The 17673-nt window shown below is 37.9% G+C and overlaps 1 protein-coding gene across 4 annotated transcripts in view; it reads right to left on the bottom strand.

Annotated features, from left to right (window-relative positions):
* YJU2 (YJU2 splicing factor homolog) overlaps window positions 1–17673 on the bottom strand; it is a 75519-nt gene that overhangs the window by 49829 nt on the left and 8017 nt on the right. The window contains exon 1 of one of the 4 annotated variants that reach the window (XM_072404914.1): window positions 339–584. The exons of the other annotated variants lie outside the window; for them this stretch is intronic. The gene's annotated coding sequence lies outside the window, so the exon portion shown is untranslated. Of the gene's footprint in view, window positions 1–338; window positions 585–17673 lie in introns of those variants that run through there. 4 annotated transcript variants of the gene reach the window in all.

A 17673-nucleotide genomic window follows, 5' to 3' on the forward strand; every position in this document is an offset into this window, starting at 1 on the left:
AGGGGGGGAAGGGAGAGGCCACATGTGGGTAGGGGGAGAGAGAGGCCACATGTGGGTGGGGGGAGAGAGAGGCCACATGTGGGTGGGGGGAGAGAGAGGCCACATGTGGGTGGGGGGAGAGAGAGGCCACATGTGGGTGGGGGGACCAGAGTTGGGTGAGATGTCACCAGAATGTAGCAGTAGAGAAAAAATGTTCAGGAGCAAAGACAGAAAAATCAGGAAAGTGAAGGAGCAAATAAACAAAAAGTTAACAGATTGGAGAGGACAGGGAGTAGTGCCAGCATAGAGTGCAGGGTGAATACCACATTTTAACAGATAATTGCGATCCATATACGTACAATAAACAATGTGGCAAACTGAAGTACATGGGAGCCAGTCCTGTAATTTGGGTTGCGGAAAGGCTTCTAAGCTTGTTCCAGGAGTAGGATATGATGAACTCGTTAGATGGTTTGATAAAATAGCAGTCCAGAATGGCAGCAGCAAAAGATGTGTTGGAGTCCAGGTGGATGAATCAGTCCAGAGGCCGGAGATGGGATTTGCATAGTGTACTGTATGTCCAATTCATCACCATGGTTTACCGCAGGGATGGTGTTCTTTTGGTGATGAGGAAGGGTTGCAAGGCAGAAGTCTTTTTCTACAAAGAAAAACATCTAGGCCCGGCTAAAGTTTGCAAAAATATACATCAAGTCTCCCAAAAACATGTTGAAAAATGTGCTATAGTCTAATGAGACCAAGGCTGAACATTTTGGCCACAATTCCAATATGTACACTTGACACAAAAGCAATACTTTAAAAGAATGATCACCCATCTGCCTGCCCTGGAGTTATGTCTTCTCAGCACAGCCAAACAAGATCGCCGGGGATTTTACACAAATCACATTTTTAGTTCTGCTTTAAACCTCTGGAATATGAAAGCAGAAATACTGTGGGTTTAATTATTTGTCCTTTTCCTTGCACTACATTGGCCCCAATTTTTGAATATACCAATGCTATGAAACATTTGTAGTCACATGACCTCAATTAACAAAAAAAAAAAAAAAAACAAGAAAAGACATCAAGGCTGTTCCCAGTGACTGTATCGAAACATGTGAAAATTAGTCAAACAGAATATGAGCCTACAGAGGCATAGTTCTCCCCAGAGGTTTTTAGCCGGTTGCTCCGCCCGGCTGATTTGAATACCCACTACTACAACGGATTACACTCTTAAAACTTAGAATACTAGTAAGTTGGGTCACAATACACGGCATAGGACAGTTGTGGCAAAATACATAGAATAGAAAAATTGGATATACTAACGGGGCAGGCATTACAAAGTTGTAACAATAAATTGGGAGAAGGTAGAACACTGAAATAAGAGTTAACTGGATACCCATGGCATAAACAACTGGGAGCACTAAATTTGCCGTGTTTTGCCACACCCCCTTTTTTACCACCCGGCCACAGCTTCCTACCACCCGGCTGAAAAAAATTTCTGGGGAGAACACTGAGAGGGTTGCCACTAGCAATGAGGAGTTACTAGCTACCCAAAATGTATTTAAAATGGTTTTATAGTCCCTGGATTACAGACCCTGCATGAACCTGTGGTATACGTCAGCTTGGCAATATTCTTTAATCCTGACTTTTGTCTTTGGTCCCATTTTTGTTCAACTTCTTGTTTTTTTTTCTTTTTTCCCTGTTTTTTTGTAATTTGCAAACCAATAAATATTATAAATAAGGTTTTACGGTAAAATAAAAGCACACAAAGACATAATTTTATTTTGGAGCCTTTGATGGAAAAAAAAAAACTTTTGTGATTATAGACAATTTTAAAAGCTATTTTTATTTTCTGTTGGGGTTTCTCTTTAAAAAGCCTTTGCAGATATTCACCTGCATTGACAATACCTTCATTAATGTTTTTTTTTCTTTAGGTTTCAGACAAACTTTTCTGTTTTTCTTTTTTCTGCACATAAAGAAAACTTTTCCTGAATCTTCAAAAAACATCAATGAAGGTATTAGCTAAGAGGTGGCAGCCCCAGATGCTACTGCTACACCTAACAGCTGGGAGAGCAGCATCTAGAGGGGTTGGGAAATTCTATAGTCAGGAGGACCTATGGAATAGTTTGTTGCCTGGATTGCTTCAACTGTTTAGTTCTCCCCGAAGGTTTTAGCTGGTTGCTCTGTCCGGCTGCCGTGCCTCCCCTGACCACCTTTCATTAGTAGCGCTAATCTTTTGAACGGATCACAGTGGGGCTGCTTTGTGCTCAGCTGTCATCCCTTTGTAGGATTAAAGCTGCTTATGGGAGGTGGGCGAATTTCGCGCCTGCACAGTGTGAGATTGGACGTAAGAAAAAGAACCAGGAAGAAGACGGCAGCTGTGGTGGGCAGATGCCCTGGGAGAAAGCCTTTGTGGAGAACTATGTTTCTGAATTGTTCTTCACATGACTGGGTTGTTACATTCTTGTCTTTCAGAAGCACAGAATAAAATGAAAAAGTGGTGGTGTCAGTCTATATGTGGGAGGTGATCTGAAAGTGAATGTAAAAATGAAATTGTTTATAGAACACGTGATGACGTTGAAACATTATTGGTGGAGTTGCATATGGGAATAATTAATGCATAGTTATTTTGGAGTTTGCTATAGGCCCTCAGTGCTAATGAAGTGATGTGCTAATGAAGTGAAGTGAAAACTACTTGCTCAGACAGAAAGGCAGCACAGGCTCGGACAATGGTAGAGATGGGTAATTTTAACTTCTCTGATATAGATTAGGCAAATGGAACTACAGGTACAACAAACCAAAATTTATGAATTTAATACAAGATAATTTTATGGTATAGCTTTTAAAAGCTTAAAAATTTATAACAAATATGAATATGATAAGTTGAAAACACACAGCAAAAATAGGAAAGGCATGTTGGTAAATGTTTCAATATTAAATTTAAGTAGAACAAATTTTCCATTGTTCCATTACTTGGGAATATTGTCCTGTTCTACACAAACACACTGCAAAAAATAATCTAATGGGTAATAAGTTTAAGTGGCTAAATTTAAAACCTACGAGGATCACAGACAATTTTAAAAAAGCCACAAATAATAAGAAAAGGGCATTCCTAAAATATAAAAATTCAAGATCAGCTTTATTTGAAAATTATAAAGAAAATAACAAAAGATGCAAAAAGGAATTCAAATGTGCAAAACTTCAAAATATAAGACAGATTGCAAAACAAAGTATTACAATTTTTTAAATATTAATAGCAAAAAGTTTAGGTCTGAGCAAGTAGGCCCCTTAAGGAACGTCTCTAGGTTGGTAACCGGGGATAAAGGAAAGGGGGATTTACTAAAGTTTTTTAAAGCTTTGTGTACACAAAGAAAAATGGAGTAACTTAAAGCGTACCTAAACTCAGAAATTTCACTTTACATAAAAGGGTAGAAAACCTTTTTATTTAAAAAAAAAGAAACATAATTTTTATTAAGTGCAACACACTTAAAAAAAATAAATAAATAAAAAGGGGTGCAGCATCGCCTCCTTGATGAATGAGAGCGCAAAGCCTCCTGTGATACCTACGTTACGCATCCCGGGAGGCTCTCGGATGCGCCTCTGAGCTTCTCGAGCATGCACAGAAGGAGCCCTTTCATCAACAGGGAACGTTTTTTTTCCCAATCTACATCACCCGATCTCCCGCCTGCGTTGGATGTCGCAGGAAGAAGAGCCCAGAAGAAGAGAAGATGGCGGCACTTGGCATGCCGGCCCGAAGACGGATACTGGGACAACGCAGGACCCGATGGAAGAAACCTCTCGACGGACTAACTGCTCTGCAGAATTGAAGGTAAGTGGGATTTTTATTTTGGGTACTTCCTCTTTAAGTCCAAAATGCAAACAACAATGTCACAGCCCTAAACCACTTTAAGAACCACTTTGAAAATTTTTGCTGAAAAATAATATTTTAAGTGATAGCATAGATTCAAGAAAAAACAAAGTTCTCAAATGTATTCTTTTTTTGTGAGGAGCATCCGAAAAAGAGAAGCTGAAGCTGAGCCAGCGTGGGACTTACTGGGTTTGTAAATGGCTCAATTTTTTTTTTTTTTAATGAAAGTTTAGGTTTACCTGAATATAGCCCTAGGAGGATCTGAAGCTGCCCTTAATTCACACTGGCAGTAAGGTTGCAATTGCTGCGTTAACCCCTTCCTCACGCTGCTTGAAAAACTACAATCTGTTGCCAATCCCAGGTGCCAGACCAGACAATCGGGAGTGGTACATTGCAGTTTTTTTTTACTGCTAATGTGAACTAAGCCTTACTTACCCAAAAATATATATATATTTTTTTGTTATGATGGATTTATGAGGCCTCGGAGGGGTTTGCCTCAGGAATTAGATCTACCTGTACAACTCAAACCAAGAACTGGAGGTCAATGGGGTTGCTTTTAAACTAAAATCACTATATAAAAGAAAATCAGTGTCCTACTGGCACAAACAATATCTTAATAAATATATAAAAATGAAAAATTGCAAGCCCATAGGCTACAGAGTTCAACTTTTTCCAAACAAAAACAATGTGAATGGGAGGAGGTTCTAAGAAGTTGTTCACAACAATTGATGGAATTACTAAATAAATATCCCACTTAAGAGTTGAAAGAGGTAGAAGAGGTATTAGATAAATTATATATGGAAAATTTCAGATTTGTAATCAAAAACCTGGAAGTTTAGAATTAGAGCAGGCATTAAATTCTCAATTAGTGTTCAATAAAGAACATTAATTTCTCAAGGATCAGCAAGCTTTTATTCATAAAAAAGCTTACAAATGGACCAAAACACGCAAAAAGGGCTCATATAAAAAGACATTTATAGGACATTAAAAAGTAGCAGAAACAACAGATGAGAGTGGATCTGAGAGTTTATCACAAATATCCCAAAGCTCCTAAGTTAGCATTGTACGTAGTAACTGTTGTTTCCTGTAACCGTTTTTGTTTCCCGTAGAGCAGGAGATTATTACACTGATCCCTTTACATCACACCTGAAAAATGGAGAACTTAAAATGTGCTGATCCATTTCTACTTGAGGGATCTTTCTCTAAATTTCTTATCAGTTGTAGATTGGGGATGTGCCTTTCCAATCGAGCAACATATCAACCCTGGCCATCCCAACTCCTGCACAAACAAATCCAAATGATTATCCCCTCATTGAAGCACACTATCAAATGTTATGAGAAGAGTTACACACTGAGTTTTTAAAATTACACGGAGATAGGAAATCCATGGCCACTGCATTAGCATGCAAGCAAAAGCCAGGAGAAACTGTATTATGTAGTATTATCTGTAGTGATTATACTAGAAGGTTTAGGAAAGTGTGGAAGGAAGAGGCAGGTTTAGGATTAGGAAGAGATCTGAGTATAGTATTTACTCAGTCACTGATTAATGGAATGATTCCTGAACATGGGCACACTGCCAAAATTAATATTGTCAACTGGAGCACTTTAGATGCACCAAACATTTTTGCCCAGTTATTGATAAAGGATGCTGACGGATGTTTTGAGCTGCCAGAGCCGTCCAACCTCCACGTACAGGGAGTCCACCACAACTATATTACAGATCTCTGACCAGGTCGATGAAAACCCAACGATCACTTTAATTAAAAGTAGGACAATTCCTGACAGATTTCATAGTAGACACAGGAGCAACTTGTTCTGTCCTCCGATTCTAGTCAGGTCCATCTACACCTGATGGGCGCTCTGTGGGAATAAACAGAGTCATTACCCCTAAAGGACACACACTTCATATCCCCAATTTTTGCAGACACTGCTTCGTCCCAGTACTATCCCCAGGGCCCCTAACAACATTCAATGGTCTGATGAAATGACAAACATAATAAATGTTAAAAGAATCCCTGACCTCTGCCCCTGCATTGGGAATGCCGAATTTCAATGCAATCTGTGCTTGCTCAGATGCATGGAGGCAAATTGAGGCCTGTGGCATATGTCTTTAAGACACTGACTGTTATTGTGCAAGGCATGCCAGTCTGTCTGCGTGTGCTGGCAGCATGTGCAATGGCTGTAGAAAGTGTCTCACTTCTAACTTTGGGTCACAAGACGATACTTTACACATTCTATGCTGTACTACACTTGCTTAAGAATTTAACCACTCAACACATAACACCGCAAAGGTAATCTGGTTATGAAGTTATCCTTACATCCACTGCAGGATCAAGTGTAAAATATGCTTCAGCTAACAGCGGTCATGTCGCTGTGCTCAATGCCCTCTTACCGTAGATCTTAAAGGGCCGGAGGATGAAGTGTCAGAGTCACACTCATGTATCACTGAAATTCACCTCCTCAATTAAATAGCCATTGTCAAATGTCAAGCACACACTTCTTCCAATTCCTTCAATGTCAGGGGCAAGAGACTAGCAGATTTTCATGCCAAAGCCGCTGCTCAGTCTACCATACCTACCACTAGCCCTCCCCGATACACTTCTGCTTGCCATCCCAGATTCCACTGAAACCAACACATTTCTAACACAATTACAGTCCTTCGCCACCTCACAGGACATTAAATTCTGGGAAAAGGAAGGATTGACCTTAGATTCTACTGGAATCTGGTCAAAAGGAGGGATAGTATGGCTACCCCAGATAGCAGTAGTGTTTTTTAAATCCATGGTTTAGGACACAAGAGCATTAAAACCACAACACAAGAAAAAAAACAAGCGCTTTTGTGCCCAGAATTTAAAGGAACACACACATGCCATACTTTGCCGCTGTCTAACGTGCCAGAAATAATGTGCAAGGTAAGAAAACAGGACATCATGAACATTGTTACCTCCACAGGGTCCATTTCAAGAGTTACATATTGATTTTACACATATGCCAAAGGCTTCTAATGGATGTCAGATAATGTTGGTGATCACAGATAGATTCAGCAGATGGGTAGAAGCTAAAATAGTATGCAAGGGGATCATCCCCAGATTTGGATGCCCAGTAAGAATAGGCTCAGACAATGGTACTCCATTCACTTCTAAAGTCACACAGGTGATTTCAAAAATGATGAACAAATAATGGAAGTTCCACATCCCATATCACTCCCAGAGTGCTGGAGTAGTAGAAAGAATGAAAAGGACATTGAAAGACAAACTTAGAAAAGCAACTGGAGGGACATTGCAAAAGTGGGACCAATACCTACCTACCTGCCGTACTAGCAGAAATAAGAATGACATCCAACCCAGTTAATAAGCTATCACCTTTTGAAATTTTAATGGGAAGACCTTTTTCCACCACCTGGGCTAAAGACTGATTCATTTTATTACCCGGGGATCTTCAAACAAATCCAAGACCAATATGTAGTTAAAGTTATTGAAAAATAAGCAACTACAGAGATATCTCTCTTTCTTTTCCTTCCCCTACAGATCAACCAACGCACCCATTCAAGCCCGGAGACGTAGTGCTGGTTAAAGCTCTGCACAAGCACAAATCCTTGGATCCACCCTTTGGACACTGTGCAAGCCATCACTAGAACAGCCTCTGATGCATCTTGATCCACAAATACCAGCCCGAATCCCTGTCTGCAGTTTTGGAGCCCTGATGGTGATATTCGGTCTTGTATGGGTCACAACAATTCGCCACTATGACCCTCAAGATTTGCCCTTCATTTGTCTTCAATCAAGCCATAACCTAAAGAATGACTCTACCCTATGCACCGGCGAGGATTTGAGTATAGTGACTTGACTGATTTACAGGGTAATATATGAGAACGTCTTGCCAAAGAAATATATAATAGTTTTAGTTTTTGCTTATCTGATATGCATAGTACTCAAGATATGTTAACGTCGTTTGATTGCCACTCCAGTCAGCATACTGCTTAGAGTCTTTAGCAATATCTATAGTGACACTGAGGTTATTGAAAGCGATATACACTCATCCCACAACCCATGTAATTTTTGTAATAACTGTCAAACCTGTCATGACTCCCTGGAAAAATGGTTATTGTCAATATGCAAATCAAGAATCGTTCAGCTTCCTCGAGTTATATATGCTGAAGAACCTGAAGCTGTTTATTTGCATGTAAAGGAACAAAGGTATGAAGTTAGGTAGTTATCCTTTAAGGATAAAAGGAAGGGAAATGTAAGGAATGTAATTTTGCTGAGTCTTGAAGTTGTTTTTGTGTTTTTGCTATATTTTGCAAATAATTGAGTTGTGTCGAAACTAGTTGTATCCTCCTTATCAGTAGGTCAATATTTGTCCATCCTTACCTTGAGGCTTCTTACCTTTAAACATCTTGCTCAGCGAAGTTGTTTCTTGTTATTGACTAACTACTAAAGTGCCTTCCACCTTGATGTCTGACTATATAAACTGTGATGTGATAATAAAGTTTTGAGAAGTGATATACCTACATGCTTGGGCTGTGTGCGTGTTATTCATTGATCCCAAAGCACTGAAAACAAAGGCATGATAGAGAGGGAACCTAATCTGAGATCAGCAAGAAATCGCCTTACATGGAGCAATAGTTCCCTCTGAATCATATGGAACACCCTAAGGTAACTCTGAGGGTGAACAAATGACTAATGTCACAAAATGCTCACAAAATACATTGTCTTTGCCTTCTTAGGCAATGCATAAATTACAAATTCACAAAGCTTACAAGTATTGAGACTAAATGGGAAAGTACATGTACAAGATACCAGTCAATGCAAACAATTAAGTGTGAAAAAACTAGTTATCATCATCCATCCGATATTGAACTACAAGTACTGAGATTTTGTCTTAGTTTCTATCAATCAATTAAGGTGGTTTATTCTGAATTCATCAAGGATTTAAATCTTTTTGCAAGGAAATTGTTTAAAAAGTTTTTATTCTTAAATGACTTTACCTCTGATACGCAGACTACCCCTTGCTTTGAAGGTTACTAGAGTGAAGAATTTAGAGCACTAAAAGATTTGTTGCAGCTATGGGACGAATTATTCAAAACTTAGAGTTGAGCCTAAATCTATGACATACCTAGATTTAAGACAAACCCCCACAATCTATGCTTTTACACAACAGGTTTCTAGAGTCGTAAATAAATCCACATTACCTCCAAAAAATAATAACTTGTCTTTTAAGCAACAACAAGCAATTTGTCATCTACAAAAAATGAGGATTTAGTGATAAAACAGTCAGACAAGAGAAGAAATGTGGTGGTTATGAGTCTGGAACAATATAGATCAATGTGTTTGGATATACTGAAAATTCAAGAATGGTACAGGGTTATAACTGAGGTTCAGATTAGGAAGTTTTATATGGAGTAATATTCCCTAATAACTCAAGGGAGAAATGATGAAATAATTAGAAAAAAAAATTTGAGAACCTTAATGTAAAAAAAAATCCTAAATTACGTTTTGTGCATTACGGAGACACAAGAGTTTAGGTAGACGGCCAATTGTCTCAGGGATAGGGAGTATATCAGCTGAAGCAAGTTTTCTGGTGGACGAATACTTAAGGCCATTTGTGTAGGGATTATCCTCCTATTTGAAGAATACCCGATTTGCTGAAAGTAATTAAAAACATTAATGTACCAGAAGCTCACTACTAGCTGCTATAGGTATAAAAGCACTGAATTCAAGCACACAACACACAAAGGGTCTCCAGGTAATTAGAAAGTTTCAAGCTAAGACAAGTCAGATTTTACACAAAACAAAATGAATTTGTATTGTCACACAATCTTTATGTAAATCAAAATACATTTATGGCTTTGGAATGCGTCTTCGCTAATCCGGGGGGGGGGGGGGGGGGACTTTGATAAGGAATTACTTACTTAATGGATTTTTAAACTAAGTGCGACACAATATACATGTCTAAACTAAATGTAGAGTTTTAAATCTTTTTTAAAATTATGTGTAATTTTTTTTCCTGTATTGAATTAAATCGTGTAAGAATTACAGTGAATTGAGTGTAGAACGTATTACAAAAAATTATGTATTCTTCCTGTCTTATTGAGCAATTTATTTATAGGAAGAGAATAAGCATTGATAAATCTACAAAATAGATATTGGTTGGACCAGGGAGTGTTTGGATTTTCACTAGAAGCAGTGGAAGTACAAATGAAGCTCTACATCTTCATATAAATTAAGTTGTCAGTGGAGCCATTTTATTTGATTAACCAACAAATTTGGATTAATTATGCAATTAATTTACATATATATGGATTGAGTTGGCTTTCATATGTGGTGGAATCTTGTTATTATCAATGTATAATAATACATTGGTAATATGGTAATTTAAGGGTTGTTTGACATGTTAGTTTTGAACTGGTATTTTTTTTTATTTAGATATAAAATTTAACAATATTGGCAATATAATTAGAAATATTAAGGCACCACTTTAAATAGGAGATAGTCACTATTTGTGATATTTGGATATTGGTTTTTAAAGTATGCGGTTATGATTAATATTACTATTATTATTATCATCATTATTATGAATATGCTACCGCTTTTATGTTGAAAATGGTGTATGCTAAAGACATATTAAGTTGATGACTATATACTTATACTTACTATTCTGTGCAAGAACTATCTCGCTGTCCTGAGTGCAATGAGAACCACTGTAAATATATGCTGATGTATTTCATATTTCATATCTGTGTTTTGTATCATTAGAATGTATCTAAATGGATTTAAATAAATATAAGTATGCATTTCTCTTCCCAGCCCCTTTTAGCGGGGGGGCACTACCTGGCACTTTTAAGCATTTATGCTGCTGTTTTTGGGTGGTTACTAATGAGTTGTGTCCCAACTCATGGGGTTCCAGCCGCCTACAATTTCTACCCACACCTAGTATGTATATACATATATATTTGAAAAGAGTTATTAAGAGTTATATATTTGAAGAGAGTCTTGTTATGCTAGGTCTCAATGTTCCTGATGAAGCGAACTGTGTCCCGCAAAAACACATAGAACATGCTTAAAACACCAAGAAGTGAGACTTACAGTGAATAGAGTTGTTTTAGACTTTTTTTTTTTTTTTGATTGTTAAATAAATAGTACAAGTTATAATATGGTCAGTCTTTAAGAATGCCTAAAAAGTCCCAGGAAACCTGTGGTTTCCTTATTTCCTTTTCTTTTTGTTTGTGGAACTAAGCCTTATTTGTTACACAACATTTATTACACTATTATATGGGATTACACATTACAAAGCATGAAACACTAGGAAGCTGAATCAAAATACACAGCACTGAACAGTTTGGGAATAATACAAAAAGATAGAAAAATAGGGCATACCAACAGGACAGGCATTAGAAATTTGGAACAAAGTATAGGGGGTAGGTAGAACACTGACAAAATATTAGGGGTAACTGGATACCTATGGCATAAACAACTGGAAGCATTCATTTTGCTTACCAACTCTATTAGGAACTATTTTTTCTGTATCATTACATATGCAGAAAGCATTTGCTTCACCAACATATCTTTCTGGATGATGTTTTATTGTCACTTAAATGTCTTCATGTTTCTCTGACTAATTTGCTTGCAATTTTTTGTTTGAAAATCAATCACCTAATAACACACAGCAAACGCACCATGACTTTTCTTTTTTCTGCGTGTTCTAAATGGCTAACTTTCTTTTTTTATTGTGTAAGGAATTTTTAGATGTTGGAAACTCTTATGGAATTCTTGTATAGGAAAAAATTACTTAATAAAAATAACATATGTGAGGTAGTAGCTTCAAACAACAGGCTGGCAAAAACGCAACACCAGGCGTCAGCTTTTCTTTAGGGCTCCTACATGTATTTATTAAGCAAAAACATTATCTCACAGGGGTGGTATCAGCAACACAAGAGTCCTAAATCAAAAGAATAGCCTCCTGGCTAGCAAAACAAATTGTTGGAGCTGGCTTCCAAACCAGCACTTTACTAGAGCTTGTGTCTGTGTAAGGTGAACACATTCATTCACTACTGCTTAGCTCCAGGTGTGCTATATAGGCTTGTGAGCCCAGGAATCGGGAATCTCCCCCATTCTATCCTTGCTGATTGCCAGTAAAACCAGCCCCAAGACAGAATTTAAAAACAACCTGCAGGGAAAGCTATAACTTCCCTGCAAACAAATCTCTTCTGGTTTCCTTAGTAGGGAGAAAAAAAAAAAAAAACGTCCCACATATCGTCTATGCAGAACTTTTCCTGTGGGGCTGTGCTCAGCTAGTAAACATTAAATAGACCCTGGATAGGGCATCTTCATTTCCCTGCTGTGTCCCTGGCCTATATTCAATCTATTCAAATCAATCAATTTAAAGTTCTGTAGGGAGAAGAATCAACAGATGACCCTTGCATTTCTCTTTTTGTTCTGGGTCATCCATTGTCCAGTGATGCATGGTCATTGTGGAGCCTAAACTTCCATCCCAACAGATAATATCTGAGGCTCTCCAGCGCTCACTTGATGGCCAGAAACTCCCCTCCCCAATGGCATACCTGCTCTCCGTGGGAGTCAATTTGCTACGGAGGTATGCCACAGGATGTTCCTCCCCATTCACTGCCTGGGACAAGACTGCCCTCAAGCCTATCTCTGAGGCTTTTGTCTGCACCAGGAATTCCTTCTAAAAGTTGGGAGCAATCAGAACTGGGCACTTTTACAATGCAGCCTTAAAAATTGCTCCTGTTTTCTTCCTTTTCTTGATAGCTGTTACCTCATCTATCTCTAAAGCTGTGGGGTAAGTAGACAAAATCTCTCGATCTTTACACAGCTTAATAAGATTCACATGGTAGACTTGCTCCTTTTTGTACTTGTCAGGCTGGTAAACCTTATGGCTGACTTGATTTATGATTTCATAGGGGCCTTGCGGGAAATTTACTTTCCACTGTGTGAGGACCAGGACCAACACTCAACGGGAGAAAAGTTCAGACCTGTGCCAACCTGCTGTGAACTTTGAGCCTCTTGGCTTCTAAACAGATGTTCTCTCACCATAGGCATAACAGCAGCCAGACGGGTTTGCATGTCAGTAACATGTTCCACCACACTCCTATGTGGAGTGGACTCACTCTCCCATGTACCACATCAAGGAGTCCCCAGAGGTTGTGCTGCCCCTGATAGCAGAGAGGAGGCAGTACCAATTTCTCCTGTGTGTTATCAACTACCTTTTCAAACAGAGTTTTGTTAAACTTCACCAGGCCATCCATTTTGGAATGAAAAAAAAAAAAAGGTGTCACCCTAGACATAAATGGGATCCTCAGGGATTAGTGTGCAGGTAAACATAATAAACAGTTCAAGGGCTATGGTCTTTGAGGGGGTGATCCTTAGGGGCACTAACCAATATGTACTGAAGTCCACAAGCAGACTTACCTAGCAGTCCTACCAGGTCCATTGCAGTCCCCTCAAAAAGGTATTTCAATTACTGGCAATGGGACCAATGGGTTGCGGGAATAAGGCATCAAATACGATATCCGACAGGTGGGACAGAACTGACAGAAGCTCTTTATATCAGCAACCTGCACTTAACCGCTAAAGAACACAATATTTGGTCTTTTAAAACAGGGCTGTGAAGTCAGAGTTGGAGTCGAGTCGTCGAAGACAATTTTGGGTACCAGGAGCCGGAGTCGATAAAAAATGTGCCGACTCCAACTGCTGATAAAGTTATAATAAAAAAAATACAGCACGTTCAAATGTCATATTTCACAAACAATAGTCATAATTAAGTACTTCTCTGATGTATGAATAAAGCCCAATGAATAGTTGTATTTCTACTAGTAGTGTAAACAAGTGTAATGATATAGGTGTAGGTAAGTGCTATGACCTGATGTGTGTTCAGGTGTCCTGTCTGCACTCTCCATATATGCTCCTATCCTGGGCCGAACTTTAACATCATTTGCACACCACCTAATACTAGGAGGTTAGTTAAGCCTCCCACTGTCCTGTCTTCAGCAGAAGATCAGCAAACAAAGATAAAGGCAGCAGCATCTGCTCAACTTCCTCTGTTTGTTAAAGGAGCTTAGAAGAACTTGGAGGAGCATCTTTTTGGATTCAACTGTAAGTGTTCATGTTTATTTTAAACCTGCATGGCTGCTTGTGTGTACTATGATGGAAGGATGTGAGCATGTTTCTGGATAAAACTGCAGGTCTATGTGTATGTTTGTGTGTATGGTGCAAGAATGTATGAATGTTTGTGTATAGTGCATATTGTGTGTATGTTTCTGAGTAAAATGTAGGGCTCTGTGTTGCGTGTATAGTATATATGTTTGTGCATGTTTTTCTGTATAAGACAAATTACGTCTAAGTTTAGTGCAGGGCAGTTTATTTGTGTGTATAGTGCCTTGTTGTATGTATGTTTGCAATAGTGCAGGACTATGTGTATGTTAGTATTTAAATCAAAGAATTTGCTAGTTAGTAGAACATATTTTATATATTTTAGTGAAAGCGGCACCACAATTTACAATGGCAAAAAGTCTGTCAACAAACAAGATAAAGTCCGTCAACAAACAAGATAAAGTCTGCTGTTTATGAACACTTTACATTATCAAGATGACAGTAAAAAAAAAAAATGTGATGCAAAAATTAGCAGGGGGCCTTTTAGTGGGGCTAACAAAAAATGCACCTACAAGACCATCACATTTGAAAAGACACTTGCAAGCGTTTTCTTTCTAAAATGTTAGAAGTTGTAAATGGGAAAGATATCAATGACAATATCCTATCTACTTCTGGGATAAAGAAAAGTTCAGAAATGTACTGAAGACCAAACACAACTAAGAAGATTCCGTATACTTGACAAAGTTACCATAACAGTGACACCAGAAAAATTCAAAAACCACAATATTGAAATGGTAGTAAAGAATAGTGTACCACTATACTTTTCACAGCCAGCCTTTTTAGCCCTAAATGTCTTCATAAAAATGGATGCATGCACACGTCACAGAGTCAAATATTTTGCTATCATTGTTAGATTTGTTGATGAAAATAAACAATAATGCAAACCTTGGGAATAAAGAACACCCACGCAGTTCACACCAGTAACTATTTTCAGAAGTTATTGGAGCATGTTGTAAAAGATTTGGAAATTAAAAAGGAACAGATTCTATGATTCTATGTATTGTGAAAGATGTTTCTAATATGTTGAGCATAATTGAGAAAATGAAGAAAGTAGATGAAGAAAGTGACAGACAGATATTAAAGGAAGACAGTTCTGCAAGTATTGGAGAAAATGAAAGTGAAGAGAATAGTGATATTTTGGATAACATTGTTGAAGAAGCATCTAAGCGTACTACTATTCAACATATGCGTTTTGCTGTTCATACTCTGCGACTTGCAATAAGAGATGGATTGAAAGATCGTCATGCAGCTACTTTAATTGGTAAAATAAGGCAAGTAAGTGTTGCAGCCAGGGCCCTAAAACAGATGCCATTTTGAAAAGATGTGCAGGAAAATGAGGCATTTTTGGATCAAACAACACGCTGGGGAAGCATTTATTTGATGGTAAATTTTCTTGAACGAAAAGACTTTCTTAAAAAACTGGACAATGAAAATGTTTTATTACTGAAAGCCAGTGGGCACAATTAAAAGCACTTGAAAACCTACTTTCTAACCTCGTTACTGTCACCAAGAGTTTGCAATCTGAAGATTTAACACCTGGTAAATTTCAATTCTTGAAATGGAAGAGCTTGATATATTGCCTGAACAAAAATGGAGGGTTATTAGCTGATGGCATTGTATCTTCAATGAAGAAAAGAGAGAATCTCTTACTGGATAATTAAATCTTGTTAGCTGCTTTTTATTTTGATCCAATGAGCGGAATTATGTTAAGCGATGACCAGACTGATAATGCAAAAAAGGCCCTCTATGATGTAGCAGTTCGCATGAAGGGATTACTACCTGAAACACCACCACTAGATGAAGCTATAAGCACTGGTAACCCAGGATCATCCTCTTCATATGAAGAATTAGACTGATTCCTACTTGGACAAAATGGAACTTTCAACAGTAAAGATAAACGACCAAATAGAATTCAACAGGAGTTTTTTAAAGAATTAAAAGAAGTAGAAGAGTATGATCGCTTATCGAAACTGACTTGTGGAAGAAGCCATCCATGTTTATCCCAAGATTATTAGTGATGTGGCTAAAACCATAACAGCAATGCTTCCCACCCAAGTTATTGTTGAAAGACTATTTTCAGCTTTAAAAATATTCAAGGCAGATTTAAGAGCTTCTATGTAAGAGGATCAGGCAGAAGCAATTCTGTTTCTTAGAACAACACTACAGTGAGTTAGTTTTGGATTGCAATGAACAGCTATTCTACTCTACAACTATATTCCAAGTATTTTATATTTACTGTTTTAGGTTTTCCAGCTTTTGTTTTTGTTCATGTAGTTGTAGCTTTGTTTCTTTTTTTAAACTACCAAAGAATGTGGTTCATTTTTTTAAACTGGTAAAGTTCATGTTTTTTATGCATGCTATGCTACTACTTCATAGCCACTTGATAAAAAAAAAAAAAAAAACCTTATTGTTTTCACTTTTTTGTCCTTTGTTGAAACTGGCCAATACAGTAAAGCGTCAGCTTCCTAGCCAGTAGTTCTGTGGTTAAATGGCGTGTATGTTGCCTTCCTTTAATGTGGAAAATACATTAGGATATTACAGGGTTTTCCATTTTATCTTCACACAACCCAAAACTATTGCTATCTGGGAGGCATCACTTCCATTCAGATAACTGTGTACCACTCTGACATTCTGCAATACCCTTATGGCCAGATAATAAAGTAGGTACAATACTAAATATAAACCTAATAACTTTGAAGATAAAAAGATGAATCATTACGTTATGTTAAAACGTAGTATAAATCCCTGAAATAAAGATAGTACATTTTTAAAGTACATGAAGTAAAAAACATAATAACTGACAAATCATCCATTTATTTTCATATATTTTTAATATTGTTTCTTGAGAAAAACTTTTATGGTAAAAATATTGTGTTATATTAAATTTATAACAAATTTATTGATTTATGAATAGTTAGGGGGCTTAAATTTTTTTGTGAAGTTTGGTTGCAAAAGTGTGAAGATAAAATGGGAAACCCTGTAAATACAGAGAAGTTGGAGTCAGCTGGGGGTACCAGAAACTGAGGAGTTGGAGTAGGATTTATCTACCGATTCCACAGCCCTGTTTTCAAATACTGGATGCCGACCCAGGGATGAGAATGGGCCTGATTAAGCTTGATTCTCCTAAATGCCTAATCCCTTTTCAGCCCAAATTTTACTAACATGATACAGCATATCATCACAAACGGACAGGTGTGGAGACAGTGGGGGGAGACCACTCCAGGACTCTCTGGGTTTTGTTTGTTCACCTTAACATTCCCCCATGCTTTGGTGTGTCAGGTCCCTTAGCTGTGCAGCGTGAAAGCTGACCCGAAAGAACCTCTAGCTCTGGCATGCTAGGCCCCTCAGGGATCTCTAAAGGCATTTCAGGGTCACCAGCAAGCCCAGCTTAGGGGAAACAGCTCACCATTTTCTGACCTGTCCTGAGCATTATTTTCAACATTTGAATTTTTACTTTACATAAAAGGGTAGACAACCCTTTTATTTAAAGTAAACATTTTGTTTTTTTTTTTAAAAAAGAAAAATAAAGGTGCAGCACTTCCCCTTTAAGTCTTAATAGAAGGGCAGAGCCTCCCGGGATACCTAAATCATGCATTTCAGTAGGCTCTCGCATAGTTCTCGCCCAGCTGCCGTGCCCCTTCCGCCTGCTCTTATCAGCTCTTT

Source organism: Pyxicephalus adspersus, chromosome 3 (genome assembly GCF_032062135.1).
Source record: "Pyxicephalus adspersus chromosome 3, UCB_Pads_2.0, whole genome shotgun sequence".
NCBI lineage: Eukaryota > Metazoa > Chordata > Amphibia > Anura > Pyxicephalidae > Pyxicephalus > Pyxicephalus adspersus.